At 40.9% G+C, this 8,003-nt stretch overlaps 1 pseudogene; it reads left to right on the forward strand.

Moving 5' to 3' along the window:
• Positions 1-5,889: 5,889 nt before the first annotated feature.
• On the forward strand, positions 5,890-7,790 carry LOC103074596 (protein enabled homolog pseudogene; annotated as a pseudogene).
• Positions 7,791-8,003: the final 213 nt, after the last annotated feature.

Raw genomic sequence — 8,003 nt, forward strand, 5'->3', positions numbered from 1 at the left:
TCTCAAGAAAGTGGGCATAGAGAGTACTAACCTCAACATAATAAAGGGCATATACTACAAATTCACAGCAAACATCATTCTCAATGGTGAAAAATTGAAAGCTTTTCCTCTAAAATGATGAAGAAGACAAGGATGTCCTCTCTCACCACTATTATTCAACATAGTTTTGGAAGTCCTAGCCACGGCAATCAGAGAAGAAAAAGAAATAAAAGGAATACAAATTGGAAAAGAAGAAGTAAAACTGTCACTGTTTGCAGATGACATGATACTATACATAGAGAATCCTAAAGATACCGCCAGAAAACCACTAGAGCTAGTCAGTGAATTTGGTAAAGTAGCAGGATACAAAATTAATGCACAGAAATCTCTTGCATTCCTATACACTAATGATGAAAAACCTGAAAGAGAAATTAAGGAAACTCTCTCATTTACCACTGCAACAAAAAGAATAAAATACCTAGGAATAAACCTACCTAGGGAGACAAAAGACCTGTATGCAGAACACTGTAAGACACTGATGAAAGAAATGAAACCAACAGATGGAGAGATATACCATGTTCTTGGATTGGAAGAATTAATATTGTGAAAGTGACTATACTACCCAAAGCAATCTACAGATTCAGTTCAATCCCTATCAAATTACCAATGGCAGTTTTTACGGAACTAGAACAAAAAATCTTAAAATTTGTATGGAGACACAAAAGACCCCAAATAGCCAAAGCAGTCTTGAGCGAAAAAAACGGAGCTGGAGGAATCAGACTCCCTGACTTCAGACTATTCTGCAAAGGTACAGTAATCAAGACAATATGGTACTGGCACAAAAACAGAAACATGGATCAATGGAACAAGACAGAAAGCCCAGAGGTAAACCCACACACCTATGGGCAACTAATATATGACAAAGGAGGCAAGGATATACAATGGAGAAAGGACAGTCTCTTCAATAAGTGGTGCTGGGGAAACTGGACAGCTACGTGTAAAAGAATGAAGTTAGAATACTCCCTAACACCATACACAAAAATAAACTCAAAATGGATTAGAGATATAAATGTAAGACCGGACACTATAAAACTGTTAGAGGAAAACATTGGAAGAACACTCTGACATAAATCACAGCAAGATCTTTTTTCTTTTTTTTTTTGTTTTTTGCAGTACGCGGACCTCTCACCGTTGTGACCTCTCCCACTGCGGAGCACAGGCTCCAGATGCGCAGCCTCAGCGGCCATGGCTCACGGGCCCAGCCGCTCTGCGGCATGTGGGATCTTCCCGGACCGGGGCACGAACCTGTGTCCCCTGCATCGGCAGGTGGACTCTCAACCACTGCGCCACCAGGGAAGCCCAGCAAGATCTTTTTTGATCCACCTCCTAGAGTAATGGAAGTAAAAACAAAAATAAACAAATGGGACCTAATGAAACTCAAAGCTTTTGCACAGCAAAGGAAACCATAAACAAGATGAAGAGACAACCCTCAGAATAGGAGAAAGTATTTGCAAATGAATCAATGGACAAAGGATTAATCTCCAAAATATATAAACAGCTCATGCAGCTCAATATTAAAAAAACTAAGAACCCAATCCAAAAATGGGCAGAAGACCTAAATGGACATTTCTCCAAAGAAGACATACAGATGGCCAAGCAACACATGAAAAGCTGCTCAACATCACTAATTATTAGAGAAATGCATATCAAAACTACAATGAGGTTATCACCTCACACCAGTTAGAATGGGCATCATCAGACAATCTACAAACAACAAATGCTGGAGAGGGTGTGGAGAAAAGGGAACCCTCTTGCACTGTTGCTGGGAATGTAAATTTATACAGCCACTATGGAGAACAGTATGGAGGTTCCTTATAGAACTAAAAATAGAGTTACCATGTGATCCAGGAATCTCACTACTGGGCATATACCCAGAGAAAACCATAATTCAAGAAGACACATGCACACCAATATTCATTGCAGCACTATTTACAATAACCAGGTCATGGAAGCAACCTAAATGCCCATCAACAGACGAATGGATAAAGAAGTTGTGGTACACTTATATACAGTGGAATATTACTCAGCCATAAAAAAGAACGAAATTTCGTCATTTGTAGAGACGTGGATGGATGTAGAGACTGTCAAACAGAGTGAAGTAAGTCAGAAAGAGAAAAACAAATATCATATATTAATGCCTATTATGTGGAACCTAGAAAAATGGTTTAGGTGAACTAGTTTGCAGGGCAGAAGTTGAGACACAGATGTATAGAACAAATGTATGGACACCAAGCGGGGAAAGCGGCAGAGGGTGGGGGTGGTGGTGTGATGAATTGGGCGATTGGAATGGACCTTTATACACTGATGTGTATAAAATTGATGACTAATAAGAACCTGCTGTGTAAAAAAATGAAATAAAATTCAAAAATAAAGACAAAACAAAACAAAACAAAAATACAATTTTATTCCATTATGTTTAAATCTTATAAGTAGTGCAGTGCTGTGGAATTGGAAAATTTGTTTCATACTACAATGCTGATGTGCCTAGAAAGCATAATTGTTAATCTCTAATTAATTTGGTCTAGCTCAATAGCATGTATGCATGGATGAGGGAGAAAAGTAACTTTCTGTTATATAAAGTTTGAAAATTGTATGATACATTATTTTTTTGTAGTCCTTTTAAATAATGTTTGGTGTCTATTAGATAAAATTTTCTAGTTACTCAGCATCGTTTTCCTCTTTCTACTTCTATAATTTCAATGGCAAAGCCCTTGTAGAATATACACTATCTGTAGTGACCATGTGACTTATTGTTCAGAATGGAATACTTTGACAGTAAAGAGTTGCTATTAATAATAATCACATCCAGACAGTCAGCATAGGCTGGGACACTCATTGATATACATAGCTCAGCTTCTCTTATTCTTGGTGAAAACAAACCTTAAATCCCACAGAATTTTCCATCTGACTCGGTACAATAATCCCACTAGTGTTTTTTGCTCAGCATTTTTATCACAGCTATATTTTAGTTCTTAATTCTAAGCCTCCAGGTTCTGAAAGGCTCATGACTCATACCTAAGCACACTGTCAAGGTTCTGCGGTGATATCTGTCTACTAGATTATTATATGGAAGCCTTCTAGATATCCACTTTCCTCAATCTAATTTAGAGAGCCAGGTGAGTCACTATCCCTCCTATCTCTGCCCTTGTAGCATCTTGCCTGATGTAACATAAATCCCCCTCTTCATGTTAAAGACTGTGTAGGTGGAAAATGGGACTCTTTCAAATCTGATTCTCTCTCTCTCTCTCTCTTTACTTTTTTCCTTCTCACCCCTCAGATATCACTAGGTCAGAAAAGGACTCAATCTCATTCTACCATAATCAGAGATGATGAAACCTGTAAATGATGCTTACCCTCCACCACACAGGGCAATGTACTTATGTGTTTCCTTTAGGTGCATTATTCACATTCTAATGGGAATGGTGGTAGAAAATTAGAAAATCCTCTCTCATAATAACATCTTGATTAACACAGTTATCCTCCCCACAATGTATAATGCTTTTTATATTAGAACATGAATATTATCTCTCTATTCAATGTATATCCCTCGATAATACATCTCAGTCTCCATATTCCTTTTAGAATTTATCTTACTCTGAGATGAAAATTTTAGGTAAGGTAGGCAAAAGAGAAAAGCAAATTTATAATAAATAATCTTGTATTGATAAGATATGTAACTTTTTAACTTTTGCAGAGAGTAAACAAGAAAACTAAGCTGCAGAGAAAGTGCTGTATTTGTCATATAGTACGTGTTTAAAGAAAGGAATATAATTCCCATATTTTTCCATAATAATTCCATATTTTCCATAATAATTTCACAAAATCATTTATATAATTTATGAGTATTTTCCTAAAATGTAAAATGAATGTATTTTCCTAATACACAAAATATTTCCTGACATTTGGTAATGTGCAAAAGGAATATAATTTCCAGAATTTTGTTCCTCATTGAATTATTTTAAGAAGAAATCCACATTCCAGTTAAATCCATTTTTTAAAAAACAACAGTCAGTACAGTACTAGCAGCTCTAGTTTTCACTCTTGCCAAGAAATTTTGTCATTGGTTTCAAGAGAAGCTTAAAAATGATATTGAATGAACTTTTAAATCTGCTGCTTTCCAAATTAATCTTTCTTGGAAATTATGTTCTGGGAATTATGTTTCGGTGGATCTGTTTTTCACAGAAACAAATGAACAGTCAATCTTAGTAGCAGTAGAAAGTATCATCAGTAGTAGAAGATCAAGATATTTAAAATATTTATTCACTTTCAAAATTTTAATCATTCCTGAGTAGATTTTTTTTGATTAAGTACACAGTAAATGTTAATGTTGATAATGCTGAAAATTTTCAGCTTAAAAAATAGTATCCATATAAAGATAGCACAAAAGTGATTAAGTATCAAAGAGAAGTGGATAATCTTTGTTGATAAAACAGCCAAATTTTAAGTTATATTCTGGACATTTATTTTGTTTAAGGTGTCATTTAATTTTCAGAATAAGTATTTTTGGAAAATAAATTGTGTGTTGTTTTGCAATATGACACTTGTCAACTCTCTGCATTACTACTCTGATATATACCTTGCCATGTGTTTAATGGGGAAAATATCATATAACCAGGTTTGGAAGAATATAAATGCTGCTAAATTTCTAATATATGTCACAGATGCTCCTACTCCTTCACAAACAAAATACTTGCCTTTAATTCACTGTATATCTTCATCAAGAGTAGTCCTTTCAGGAAGGAGGAGAGAATCAAGATGGTGGAGTAGGAAGATCTTCAGCTCACCTCCTCCCATAGACACACAGAAACTATGCTATATATAGACGTTTTTCTAAGAACACCCTGAAGACTAGCAGAATGCCTCTTTTACAGCTAAAGATATAAAGAAAAATCCAAATTGAGATGGCTAGGAGGGGCAGAGATGCAGTCTAGTCAGGACCCACATCCCTGGCACAGTGACCCACAGTGGGAGGGGATATCACAAATGCAGAGGTCCTCCCTAAGGAGCAAAGGGTTTGAGCTCTACATCAGGCAGCCCAGCCCTGGGGACCCGCACCTGGAAGATGATCCCATATAATGTCTGGCTTTGAAAACCACCGAGGCTTATGGCTGGGAGAGCTGGAGAGCTATAGCAAACAGACTCTGCTCTTTTTTTTTTTTTTTTTTTTTTTTTTTTTTTTCTTGCGTTATGCGGGCCTCTCACTGTTGTGGCCTCTCCCATTTGCGGAGCACAGGCTCCGGCCGCGCAGGCTCAGCGGCCATGGCTCACGGGCCCAGCCGCTCCGCGGCATGTGGGATCCTCCCGAAACGGGGCACGAACCCGCGTCTCCTGCATCGGCAGGCGGACTCTCAAGCACTGCGCCACCAGGGAAGCCCCAGACTCTGCTCTTAAATGGATTGTGCACAAACTCAGTCACTCTGAGTTCCAGCAAAGAGACCTATGTTTGAAAAGTGCCTGGGCTATATGTGAAGGAGATTCATTGACAAACTTTAGGGTGAGTCCCAAAGGAGCAGGGATCTATTGGAACTTTATCAAGGTACCAAACCAGTGGTAGATGCCATTTTTCGAATTCTCCTTTTACCTAGCTGGCCAGGTGCTGGTGGGCATGATTTCTGACATTTGCTAACTACCCTGCTAGTATTTCCTTCCCTGTCCTAGCAGTCCCCTGAGGACCCACCCTGTCCAATCCATCCACCCTGGTCAGTGCCTTTCCAAAGCAAGCCCTACCCCACCACACCTGGCAGGCAGCCTCAGGTGGGTCTGGCATGCCTCCCCCACAAAATGGCTCCTGTGCCGGGGGACCAACCCCATAAAGCCACCATACCCACAACTGTTGCAGTCAGGCCCTGAATGCAGCCTCACTGGGGCAGCAGTCATGAGTCCAGCAGTTATGACCAGGCCTTGCAAACAGCTGGGCCAGGGAACAGCCCCACCAATCAGTACACCAGTAGCAAACATTACCCCACCACAACAGGAGGACTCAAACAGCCCACAGAAGGAATACTCATGAAGTGCCTGGCTCTGGTGACCATAGGGGATTGCTGTTCTGGGCCTCACAGGAAACCTACAATGGACCACTCCTTCAAGACCAGGAGATATATCTGATCTACCTAATACACAGAGATAAACACAGAGAATTAGCAAAATGAGGAGACAAAGGAATATGTTCCAAAAGAAGGAAAAAGGCAAAACCTCAGAAAAAGAACTAAACTAAATGGAGATAAGAAATCTACCTGGTAAAGAGTTCAGGTAATAATAATCAAGTTGCTTACCAAACTCAGGAGAAGAATTGAAGAACTCACTGAGAACTTGATAAAACTATATATATATATACATATATATAAACAAGAGCTGAAGATTACAATAACTGAAATTAAAAATACACTATAGGGCTTCCCTGGTGGCGCAGTGGTTGAGAGTCCGCCTGCAGATGCAGGGGATACGGGTTCGTGCCCCGGTCTGGGAAGATCCCACGTGCTGCGGAGCTGCTGGGCCCGTGAGCCATGGCTGCTGAGCCTGCGCATCCAGAGCCTGTGCTCCGCGGCGGCAGAGGCCACAGCGGTGAGAGGGCTGCGTACCACAACAAAAAAGTTTAAAGGCAACTACAAGCACAGCAAAAAAAAAGGAGCGGGAAAGGACGAAAGAACGAAAAGGGAGAGATTGGAGGTGGAAAGGTTAGAAAGGGAAGGGCTGGAGAGGGAGCGACTAGAACAGGAGCAGCTGGAGAGAGAGAGACAAGAAAGAGAAGTTCAGGATTGCCTGGAGCGGGAGAGACAAGAGCGGGAGAGGCTGGAGAGACTGGACCGAGAAAGGCAAGAACGAGAGCGGCAAGAGCAACTACAAAGGGAGCAGCTGGAAGGCGAGCGACAGCGAAGAATGTCAAACGCTGCTGCCCCTGCCTCTGTGGAGACTCCTCTAAGCTCTGTGCTGGGAGTGTCCTCTGCTGCTGAGCCAGGCTTGCATTGTCTTGGGACCACCGGCACCTCCACCCCCTCCTCCACTCCCACCAGGTCCTGCGCAGGCATCAGCCACACTCCCTCCTCCCCCAGGACTCCCTCCCATCCCATCCACTTCCATCCTCAGGGCCTCCACCTCCTCTACCACCTTCTTCCTAATCAGGTACCCCCTCCTTCTCCACCACCTCCTGCTTCTCCCCTCCCTGCATCTGGATCTTTTGGGGATCCATGTCTGAAGACAGTCACCCTTTAACTGGACTTGCAGCTGCAATTTCTGGATCAAAATTTAGGAAAGTGTCACGGATGGAAGATTCCTGTTTCCCAAGCAGAAAGGAGATCACTGGTGTGAATTTGGCCTCATCTGAAAAATACAGGTAGTGGAAAAGGACCCTTTCCATTAGGGATGGTGGGCTAATGGAAGAAATGAGCACCCTGCTGGCCAGGAGGAAGAGAATTGCTGAAAAGGGATCAACAATAGGAACAGAACAAAAAGACGACGAAAATGAAGATTCAGAGCCTGTAACTTCTAAGGCCTCTTCAACAAGTACACCTGAACCAACAAGAAAACCTTGGGAAAGAACAAATACAATGAATGGCAGCAAGTCACCTGTTATTTACAGACCAAAATCTGCACCCTCATCAGAGTCCAGTGCCAAAGGAGTCCAGACAGAAGGACTGGAATATGACAGGCTGAAGCCAAACATTTTAGAAGAAATGAGAAAAGAAGTAACTAAGCTACAAGAAGAGCTCATAGATGCAATCAGGCAGGAAATGAGCAAGTGAAATACCACATAGAGAAACAAACTAAGAAGATATAGAACTTTAATCTGGAGAAAGAAAAAAAAAACAAAAACCTGCGAAGAACAACTGTTAACAATAACAAAACCCATACATTCTGTGAGCCATAAAAAGAAAATGGAGACAAACAGAACGAGGGAGAAGACAACATACTTTGAAAGCCTTGAGACATTACTACTCTGGCAATAAGCTAGTACCCTCCCAGTTTGA

Source organism: Lipotes vexillifer, unplaced genomic scaffold, assembly GCF_000442215.2.
Source record: "Lipotes vexillifer unplaced genomic scaffold, Lipotes_vexillifer_v1.1 scaffold1622, whole genome shotgun sequence".
Taxonomy (NCBI): domain Eukaryota; kingdom Metazoa; phylum Chordata; class Mammalia; order Artiodactyla; family Lipotidae; genus Lipotes; species Lipotes vexillifer.